This window comes from Carassius auratus, chromosome 27, assembly GCF_003368295.1.
Source record: "Carassius auratus strain Wakin chromosome 27, ASM336829v1, whole genome shotgun sequence".
NCBI lineage: Eukaryota > Metazoa > Chordata > Actinopteri > Cypriniformes > Cyprinidae > Carassius > Carassius auratus.
The window spans coordinates 4,996,234-5,008,279 of NC_039269.1; the positions used below are offsets into that span (position 1 = coordinate 4,996,234).

General features: G+C 39.9%; 1 pseudogene; it reads left to right on the forward strand.

The window, feature by feature from the left end:
• Positions 1–12,046, forward strand: part of LOC113046242 (myomegalin-like) — a 33,581-nt pseudogene that overhangs the window by 20,253 nt on the left and 1,282 nt on the right.

Here is a 12,046-nt window from a genome sequence, read left to right on the forward strand (position 1 = left end):
TGTGTGTTTCTGTGTGTGTGTGTGTGTTTGACAGTGGCTCCAAACAACATCTTTATCCAGAGTCATGATGCAGTCAGCCAACTGACCAATGAAGTCAGAGCATTAAAGGAGGAAAATCTGGCACTAGAGTCAAAGTTACAAGCCAGCAGAGGTACACACACACACACACACACACAGACAAACACACAAACAGATGAATGGCTCTAGGTAATGGTAAAGCAATAAATGCATACTGTTGTTGTGCCTACAGGAACAGGGTTGGGAAACACTAGACTTGACCACCTATAATAGCTAATGGAGAGCATCACTGTTTAGCTTTTCTTTTAACCAGCCCAGCAATATACAGACCACATAGATATAATTTGTGGACAACATAACTAAACATAAGTGCTACAGATCACATGCATTTAATGTCTCTGCAAAAGCGGAGATATATTACAGCAAAAGACTTATTAATTCACATGAATCCTATTACAGTCTTATAAATTTGCAGAATGAGCATTACTGTCTATAGGACTCTGGAGCGTTAATAATTAGAAATTTTTATGAGGCAGACTGCAGTGAAGAGACAGAGCAGCTCCGGGAGGCGGTGCTTTCTGGGCGTGTCCGTCTGCAGCAGGCGGAGTTAGAGGCAGCACAATGGAAGGAGGAGTTGAGGAGGCTGCAGACACACAACTGTGAACAAAGTCAACAAATCCAACAACTTCGACAGGACAGACAAAACAGTCAGGAGCACAACAACAGGTCAGAGAAACCATGTGAGCACTTAGAAAGAGCAGCTCCATTTGGAGAAAGCCTTTTGTGGTCATTGTGATCTGTTTCTTACTGATAAGTGTGAAACTTGAACAGTATTGGGTGTAACGCATTACAAAGTAAAGCATTACTGTAATTCAATTACCTATCCACTGAAAAAGTAAAGTAAGGGATTACTGCTTTTTTTAGGTAATTTAATTATAGTTACTTTTACAGTTACAGTTAAAGTACTTGCGTAACATACAGTAAATAATTTCAGCAGTTATAAAATCAGCATTGAATTTGAAATCTAAATTTACCGTCTAAAGATAAAATTTAATGCAGCATCTTTAACACTCTGCGTGCCAACGCCTTTACTTTCAGTTTTTCCTGATTCACAGAGAAACCTTAAATACCTTTTCTTTCTTTCTTTTTTTAGATCAGATTCAACAATGTAGAGTACAAGTACAGAGCTAATGAAATGCAGTAAATACTAGTAGATACAGATAATTCTAAAATCTATCGAATCTAAAAAAGGCCTACTTTTATTTGTGTACACTGACAATAACAACAAAACTTTGTGCATTTGCAAAATAAACAACAAACAGGATGCACTTTCAGCCATCTAGGTTTCCTTTAGCAACTTTCTACACGTCACAAACTCAGCGAATATTTGACACAGAAACATGAGAAATGTCTATAGAAAGCTTGTGTCTACTTTTAAATGATTGAATTCAAACTGAAAACGGAAATTCTCTGATTATGCAATCCGTATTGAACTAAATCGAGGTACAGTCTTTCCTGTATCCGAGCTCATTATATGCATTCAACTCCGTGCAAACACCTTCATCTAGATACAAAAAATTAATAAAAAACCCCACCAAGATTCATCTAATTTTCATCGTTTTTGAAAAAGTCCTGCTATGAGGAATTCACTTCAGAAGAAAAGCGTGATCTGACACGGATTTATTCAGCAGAGAAGATCATTTATGTAATTTATTCTTACCTACATTAGTTAACGTGTTATTTTTAAGTAAACCTTTATGGATTTTACTGAACATCTTGCCAAACTGAAATGTATTGTTTAACTTTTCTTAAGCTTTTTTGTTATTGAGAGTATTTCTATTTGTTAACCAAAGAAGGTTACATTTTTTATAAAAATGTTTAAGTATTACAGTTGTTTTAAAACTAAAAGACTAAACTATTATATGTTTGACTCAAATTGAAAGAATGAAGTGTTACATTTTTATCAAGGGATTTTAAATGGTTAGTTCACCCAAAAATTAAAATTATGTCATTAATAACTCACCCTCGTGTCGTTCCAAACCTGTGAGACCTCCGTTCATCTTTGGAACACAGTTTAAGATATATTAGATTTAGTTAAGAGCTTTCTGTCCCTCCATTGAAGCTGTGTGTACGGTCTACTGTCCATGTCCAGAAAGGTAAGAAAAACATCATCAAAGTAGTCCATGTGACATCAGAGGGTCAGTTAGAATTTGTTAAATCATCGAAAATACCTTTCTGGACATTAACAGTATACCGTACATATATTTTTAATTTAGGGACAGAAAGCTCTAGGACTAAATCTAAAATATCTTAAACTGTGTTCCGAAGATGAATGGAGGTCTTATGGGTTTGGAACGACATGAGGGTGAGTTATTAATGACATAATTTTCATTTTTTGGGTGAACTAACCCTTTAAGATGTAGCCTGATTACTAATTTGAATAATTAAGTTACTTATTGAGTAATTAAGTTACTTTTCAGACAGATGAATTAGTAAAGTAATTTAAATACAATATTGATGATGTAATAGTAATTAATTACTTTTTGAAAGTAACTTAGCCAACACTGCATGTGAATGAAGGCTGAGTAACTAGTGATCTGTGTTCAGACTGCAGCACGAGGTGACTTTACTCCAGCAGCAGTTAGCAGAGAGCAGACAGCTGCTTCACTCCCTACAGAGTGAACTACAACTGTACGACCGTGTGTGTGGTGTGAGAAAGAGCACCTCTGCAGGTGAGATACTGCAGAAGCACCACATCTGTGAACGATACTGGAATAGTCCACACACATCCACAATAAAAAGATTCTGCCATGGTTTATTTACTCTCATGTTTCTGCAAACCTGTCATAGTTTATTTATTCCTGTGAAACGTAACATATGTTTGTATCATTCACTACTGCTCACTAGTGTGATTTGCAGCGGTGCATTAGCTATCATGTGAAGTGTGAATATGTGCATGAGTCATGTTGAATATTGAGTAGTAGACTTTCATCAAATCACAGTTTCCAGTTAATACAAACAAATCAGGTATAGATTTTAATCATCCAGTCGGTGCACTGAGCCTCTGTTGTGTAGGGTGGGTGTGTGATATGCGCTGCCCGGCAGTGGAACTTGGGGAGCTGCTGGTGGAAGTTCGGGCTCTAAGGGCCCAATTGGAGCGCAGTGTACAGGAGAACAGTGCTCTACGAGCTCAGCTACAGAAACAGCTGGATCACTGCATCGATCAGCGCCCGTCGCCCATCATCCTGGGAAGTCCGCTGCGAGACGTGCTTTACCGCCGACAGCTTATGCACGGTAGCGTGTGCCCATGCTGATTTCACATTGACTGTTCTGCATGCATGATTTATAGGGTGGCCATTTGTTTTGCACATGTCCTGGCCAGGATTTTAATATTGTCTGAAACATCCAAAGTAGTTTGACCAATAAAATGTAGGTATTGTATATAATCTACCAATTGTCGTGCGTGAGAAGGTAAGATCTACAGAGAATCAAAGTGATTTAAATAAGTGCACGTGTTAAGTGTGTTTGTTCATTTGTTCGACTTGAAATGACGCTGTGCATCGATCATTGTATGACACCAAAGTACCAGGAGAGTGATTTGAAAGCATAAGGAGGCATCTACTCTGCTTTCTATAGCTCTCGTCAATGTCATACAACGATCAATCTGCAAAGTGCAAACAGCCAAAACCTTGATATTTTAGGCAATATAGAAATCCTGGCAAGGACAGGAATAGTAAAAATGGCCTATATGATTACCCTAGTGATTAAAAGTAAGTAGACAACATGACACTCATGTGTTAGGTATTGACATGTGCACTGAGAATCTGCTTGAATATGTCGAGCATTACCTGCAGGTTGGTCGTAGTGGTTTTGTGATGTACTAACCAATCTACCGTGCTCCACAGACCCTTCTCCTTCTCCTCCTGTCAGAGACGTGGGTCCCCTGTACTCTCCGTACTCAGAGATGGAGGACAGCGCTGTGAACACTAATGGTGTGTGCTGACATCGGCTGCAGCTGGGATTCTTATGTCACTATTTCATTGTGGCTAAAATGCAGGCCTATCAAGTTGTTTGAATTGGATTTTAAGTCATTATTTTTTATCTTATAAATTTTCTGCTGAAACTAAACCCACACTTAGACTTGGCTTCTGGCTTCATTGAGAACCTGAGCTTGTTTGTCTTGCACAAATTTACCAGTTCTGGCAGCAGTTACAGGTAAACTTTCTAGTGACCTTCTGGACCCTGCTGAAGTACTTCTGGTTGGGAACTAGTAATTAGTGGTGCTGCTTGAGGAATGTTCAAGTTATAAGGTTGATGAGAAGAACTAAAATGCATCCTCTCTCTTTAGACTCAATGGAGCCTCATACGGATCTGGAGGGAGAAGCTCCGGACGGCTCGTTTGCCAACTGTAACGGGCGGCATGCCATCGGTCATGTGGATGACTACAGTGCCCTGCAGCAGCAGGTAATGGAGGGCCGGGCACTCGTGCAGCGGATGGAGGCGGTGCTGCAGTCGAGTCTCAGCTCTGCCCTGCTGGAGATTAGCGGAGGAAAGGTGATGCTCAGACGCGTGACAGATCAGAGTGCTTGTGCAAACGGCATTGGGGTCACGTGTTTCTCACTTACAGGCTCTGGATTATAACACAGTGAAGACACTTCTCTCCAACACCAAGACCTTGTGTCAGATTCTGGATGAGGCAGTGTCTCTGCTCAAGATGTTCTGGCGGGCGGCGCTTCCGAGCAGCGACGGTCCCGCTCATCTCATTCAGAGGGTTCGAACTGCATTTATTGAGCCCTAAAAACCAAATGCAGTGTTAATGTGAATGAATTGAGCACTGAGAATTGTGGCACTGTCTCCTCTCAGGAGCAGTTAATGCGTGAGGAGATCCAGTCGCTCCATTTGCGGATGGCTGAACAGGAGGAGGTTCTGCAGGGAACCATCCAGCGTCTACGCTGCTCCAACCGAAGCAAAGAATGCATGGAGACCTTCATTGTCAACCAGCGTGAGTTCAAAAATGAAGAATAAAAAACAGTGCTTTTTAGCCTAACAGAAGAATTCAGGCCAGTAATAGCCTGGCTCAGACATCGAATAAAGTAATCAAATGTAAAATAAAACACTGTATAATAGTCTTCACTGCGTGTGTTAAACATCCCAAACACGGCAAATGAGGCCCAAAGTATACTTAACTTTTTTCATTTTGCTCCGTCATAGAAAAACGGCCTGGGGACCAGTGTGAGTTCTTACGTAGCTCAATGGCTTTGTGATAACAATTGCATTTGGGTTTGTAGAGAGGAGCAAAAGGAAAAAACTATAAAGTTCACATGCTGAGCACAGCTCGTCTCACTATGTAGACTTTTGGTCCTAATGACTGAGCCTCCTGCCTGTTGGTGTCACTGTTGGACAGTGTTTTCTCTACTTCCTGTTGGCCTTCTGTAGCTAATCGTAGCTCCGTGTAGCTGTTTTTATTTTTATTTTTTTTTTCTCTATAATCTTTCTTACTATCACTGTCTGTTTTTTTTTTTTTAAGTTGTAAAATATAACTTAATTCACACCATATTTCTGATATTATCGATCAATCTTATCAGATTAACTTTGATCGTTCACTTTTCCATGAGTGCAGTACACCTGCAAAGCGCTAGCACTCGTTAGCTTGTCATTAGCGTTTTCTTTTCTCCTCTCCTCTCTCACGCTGCAGTTTTTCACAAGTTCATCAAACATCCGCAGTAAGAATATTTCATCAAGCACGGTGAGTAATGGCTTCTCCTGCAATTGTTATTTGCACCTCTTGCCACATGTACAGTTTATCTATCTCTGTCACAGATGAGGGATTCACATGTGATAAATGCAGGGAAATAGTTAGGCTGACAGAGAAGATTTCAGAATTAGAGACACGCATCCAAACTTTAATTGAGGACAGTAAGAATGTTAGGGCTCTAGATACGGCTTTGGATGCGTCTAGCTCAGGGATTCCTGTACATTGTCCGGTTCTGGCAACAGAGCCCCTGAAGCAGGGCAACTGGGTGACGGTGAGGCAGCGTAGTCGTGGGTCAAAACACCGCTCTTCTGTTCCGATCAAAACATTAAACAGCTTCTCCCCACTCAGTGATGCACCCACTGAGAAACCTGATGAAAGTGCTCTAGTTATTGGTGATTGTATTGTACGGAACGTGAATATAGAGACACCAGCCACCATAGTCAAATGTTTACCGGGAGCCAGAGCGCCTGACATCTTGGCAAATTTAAAACTGCTGGCTAATGCTAAACGTAAATACAGTAAGATTGTTATTCATGCCGGCGCTAATGATGTTCGACTTCGCCAGTTGGAGATCACTAAAAATAACTTTAAAGAGGTGTGTGAACTTGTAAGCACGATGTCAGACACTGTAATATGCTCTGGTCCCCTCCCTGCTTACCGTGGTGACGAGATGCATAGCAGATTGTCATCACTCAATGGCTGGATGTCTAAGTGGTGCCCACAGAATAATATAGGTTTCATAGATTTCAATTGGACGAGCTTTTGGGGCAGACCTGACCGGTTTAAAAGAGATGGTCTTCATCCCTCCTGGGGTGGCGCCACTCTTCTCTCTAGAAATATGGCAAATAGTCTTAGAGTATATACTTGACTAACTGGGGCCCAGATCAGGAAGCAGACAGACTGGCTAAACCGACCGTCTGCTAGCTGCCTCCCGTCACAGAGGTCAGTTAATTCTCAGCACATAGAGACTCTTTCACCTAGATATCACACTATAGAGACTGTGTCTGTTCCCCGAACTAGAAAATACAAAAAACATCCAAACCAAGTTAAGGCTAACAATTTAATTGAGGTTCAACAAATAAAAAAACAAATGCAATATGGATAAACAAATGATAAATCTTGGCTTATTGAATATCAGATCCATTTCTACGAAAACACTTTTTGTAAATAATATGATAACTGATCGTAAAATAGATGTGCTCTGTTTGACAGAAACTTGGCTAAAACCTGATGATTACATTATTTTAAATGAGTCCACCCCCCAAGATTACTGTTATAAACACGAGCCGCGTCTAAAAGGCAAAGGGGGAGGAGTTGCTTCAATTTATAACAACGTTTTCAGGATTTCTCAGAGGGCAGGCTTCAAGTATAACTCGTTTGAAGTAATGGTGCTACATATAACATTATCCAGAGAAACAAATGTTAATGATAAATCCCCTGTTATGTTTGTACTGGCTACTGTATACAGGCCACCAGGGCACCATACAGACTTTATTAAAGAGTTTGGTGATTTTACATCTGAGTTAGTTCTGGCTGCAGATAAAGTTTTAATAGTTGGTGATTTTAATATCCATGTTGATAATGAAAAAGATGCATTGGGATCAGCATTTATAGACATTCTGAACTCTATTGGTGTTAGACAACATGTTTCAGGACCTACTCATTGTCGAAATCATACTCTAGATTTAATACTGTCACATGGAATTGATGTTGATAATGTTGAAATTATTCAGCCAAGTGATGATATCTCAGAACATTATTTAGTTCTGTGCAAACTTCATATAGCCAAAATTGTAAATTCTACTTCTTGTTACAAGTATCGAAGAACCATCACTTCTATCGCAAAAGACTGCTTTTTAAGTTATCTTCCTGATGTATCCAAATTCCTTAGCATATCCAAAACCTCAGAACAACTTGATGATGTAACAGAAACTATGGACTCTCTCTTTTCTAGCACTTTAAATACAGTTGCTCCTTTACGCTTAAGGAAGGTTAAGGAAAACAGTTTGACACCATGGTATAATGAGCATACTCGCACCCTAAAGAGAACAGCCAGAAAAATGGAGCGCAGCTGGAGGAAAACAAAACTAGAGGTATTTCGTATTGCTTGGCGGGAAAGTAGCATATCCTACAGAAAAGCATTAAAAACTGCTAGATCTGATTACTTTTCTTCTCTTTTAGAAGTCAACAAACCTAACCCCAGGTATTTATTCAATACAGTGGCTAAATTAACGAAAAATAAAGCCTCAACAAGTGTTGACATTTCCCAACACCACAACAGTAATGACTTTATGAACTACTTTACTTCTAAAATCGATACTATTAGAGATAAAATTGCAACCATTCAGCCGTCAGCTACAGTATCACATCAGACAGTGCACTATAGACCCCCTGAGGAACAGTTCCACTCATTCTCTACTATAGGAGAGGAAGAATTGTATAAATTTGTTAAATCATCTAAACCAACAACATGTATGTTAGGTCCTATACCATCTAAGCTCCTAAAAGAGGTGCTTCCAGAAGTCATAGGTCCTCTTCTGACTATTATTAATTCCTCATTGTCATTAGGATATGTCCCCAAATCCTTCAAACTGGCTGTTATTAAGCCTCTCATAAAAAAAAACACAACTTGACCCCAAAGAACTTGTTAATTATAGACCATCTCGAATCTCCCTTTTCTGTCCAAGATACTAGAAAAGGTGGTATCCTCACAATTATATTCCTTCTTAGAGAAAAATGGTATATGTGAGGATTTCCAGTCAGGATTTAGACCGTATCATAGTACTGAGACTGCTCTCCTTAGAGTTACAAATGATCTGCTCTTAACAACTGATCGTGGGTGTATCTCTCTATTAGTTTTATTGGATCTTAGTGCTGCGTTTGACACAATTGACCACAGCATTCTGTTGCATAGGCTTGAACACTTTGTTGGCATCATTGGAAGTTCATTAGCATGGTTTAAATCCTACTTATATGACCGCCATCAGTTCATAGCAGTGAATGAAGATGTATCGTATCGATCACAAGTGCAGTATGGAGTACCTCAATGCTCAGTACTAGGGCCGCTAGTCTTCACGCTTTATATGTTACACTTGGGAGATATCATCAGGAAACATGGTGTTAGCTTTCACTGTTATGCTGATGATACTCAGCTCTATATTTCCTCGCAGCCCGGCGAAACACACCAATTTGAAAAACTAATGGAATGCATAGTAGATATAAAAAATTGGATGACGAGTAATTTCTTACTGCTAAATTCAGAAAAAACAGAGGTGTTAATCATAGGGCCTAAAAACTCTGCTTGTAATAACCTATAACACTGTCTAAGACTTGATGGTTGCTCTGTCAACTCTTCGTCATCAGTTAGGAACCTAGGTGTGCTACTTGATCGCAATCTTTCCTAGCATTCCTAACATTTCTAGCATTTGTAAAACTGCATTTTTCCATCTCAAAAATATATCTAAATTACGGCCTATGCTCTCAATGTCAAATGCAGAAATGTTAATCCATGCATTTATGACTTCAAGGTTAGACTATTGTAATGCTTTATTGGGTGGTTGTTCTGCACGCTTAGTAAACAAACTACAGCTAGTCCAAAATGCAGCAGCAAGAGTTCTTACTAGAACCAGGAAGTTTGACCATATTAGCCCGGTCCTGTCCACACTGCACTGGCTCCCTATCAAACATCGTATAGATTTTAAAATATTGCTTATTACTTATAAAGCCCTGAATGGTTTAGCACCTCAGTATTTGAATGAGCTCCTTTTACATTATACTCCTCTACGTCCACTATGTTCTCAAAACTCAGGCAATTTGATAATACCTAGAATATCAAAATCAACTGCGGGCTGCAGATCCTTTTCCTATTTGGCGCCTAAACTCTGGAATAACCTACCTAACATTGTTCGGGAGGCAGACACACTCTTGCAGTTTTAATCTAGATTAAAGACCCATCTCTTTAACCTGGCATACACATAACATACTAATATGCTTTTAATATCCAAATCCGTTAAAGGATTTTTAGGCTGCATTAATTAGGTAAACCGGAACCGGAAACACTTCACATAACACCCTATGTACTTGCTACATCATTAGAAGAATGGCATCTACGCTAATATTTGTCTGTTTCTCTCTTGTTCCGAGGTCACCATAGCCACCAGATCCAGTCTGTATGCAGATCAGAGGGTCACTGCAGTCGCCCAGATCCAGTACGTATCCAGACCAGATGGTGGATCAGCACCTAGAAAGGACCTCTACTGCCCAGAAAGACAGCGGAGACCAGGACAACTAGAGCCCCAGATACAGATCCCCTGTAAAGACCTTGTCTTAGAGGACCACCAGGACAAGACCACAGGAAACAGATGATTCTTCTGCACAATCTGACTTTGCTGCAGCCTGGAATTGAACTACTGGTCCCCCAACTGAGCCCCCCAACTGAGCCTGGTTTCTCCCATGGTTTTTTTCTCCATTCTGTCACCGATGGAGTTTCGGTTCCTTGCCGCTGTCGCCTCTGGCTTGCTTAGTTGGGGTCACTTCATATACAGCGATATCATTGACTTGATTGCAAATAAATGCACAGACACTATTTAACTGAACAGAGATGACATCACTGAATTCAATGATGAACTACCTTAACTATCATTTTGCATTATTGAGACACTGTTTTCCAAATTAATGTTGTTCAGTGCTTTGACGCAATGTATTTTGTTTAAAGCACTATATAAATAAAGGTGATTGATTGATTGATATGTAAACAATAACCAGCTAGGAGAGTCCACTGCATTTTTTTCAGTATTCTTAAGGTTGTTAAAGTGAGTTTGTACTTTTGCTGTTATATGTGGTTGGTTTGTTAGTGTAATGATGTCATCAGCTTCCAAGCTTTAACAAGCACATCTTTCTTACAGTTTCCCGGACGCGAGATGTGCTGAAGAAAGCGCGAGTGAATCTAGAGGTGCGTGTTCAGTTTCATCTCAGACAATATGTGTTCACTACTGTATTTGTCTTGTGTTTGTCCCTCATCTTGAGTCTCGACCTCCTTCCTTTTCTTTTTTTCTTTCTTTCTTTGTTCTGTCTTTCCTCTATTTCTCTCATTTTCTCTGAGTGTTTCCAGAAGAATGAAATCAGGATTTCCTCTCTAAGCTCCTCCTCTTCCTCTCTTTGCCATGGTAATGGTCTAGTTTGTGGTGTGTGTTTCAGCTCATGCTACTTGTGTCATCATTGCTTGAGTACTTCCTTCTGTGAGATCTGTCATGTGACAACAGGGGTTGCATGAGCTACTTATGATTTGTCCAATCACAAACAGGGACAAGATTTATCACATCTCACTGACATAAACACAACTAGTGATGCAACAAAATATTTTTTTCTTTTAAAAAACTAAAGTTTTAGTTTATTTAGCATTCAATGCTCAGAATTAATAAAAATATTTAAATGTGGACATAATGTAGTTTTTATTGTGGCTTTACTCCAGTTGAATGACTTTTCTGAGGTAAATGTGACGTGAATCCAGCATACACACAGTTAACATATTATAGTTTATCCACACTCTATGCATGATCATTAAACATCAGCCTTGTGGCCATACAGAGCTGGTCAAATAATAATGAAGACCTATGGTGCATCACTGCACACTACAGCATGTGCTAACAGACATATCAACTGATCATGAAATGATTCAAAAACATTACAGGATCTTTAAACTGACTCTGTGTGTGTGAGTATTAACCTCAGGAATGCATCTCAGCTTCCCCTGATGTGTTTCAGATTATCAGCAGGATTGATTGTAGAGTCATGTAGGTTCTTTCACTCTTCTCCAGGAAAAGTCTTCACAGGCGTGTCCACAGGTTCTTCCACTTGGGGTTGCGTGATCCCTGCATCTTCTGCGATTGCCGTGGAAACAGCCAATCTGCAGCAACCTGCCAAGAAGCGTTTCAGGGAGTGACTTCAGCTTTCTGCCTCCTGTTAAACCAGTCAACCACTCACTCTATTGAGCCTTACCCTCCTCTGTCACCGCTTATGTGTGATTTGACCTCTTTCCTTCAACAGTGGGCCATTAATCGCCACATGCCTAATGATTGACAGTTTGTGAGAAGACAGTATTTATGTTTTGCCATGAGACAGAGAGGAAACATATTCTTCACTTTCTGAGATATGAACAGACTGCCACAGAATTCCCTTGAGTGTTTCAGGGATTTTTGGCAAAAATGCATTACACCTGTGTAGTTGATCAGCATGCGAGCCATTTTGAGCACTGACCACTGCATCGTAAGACAA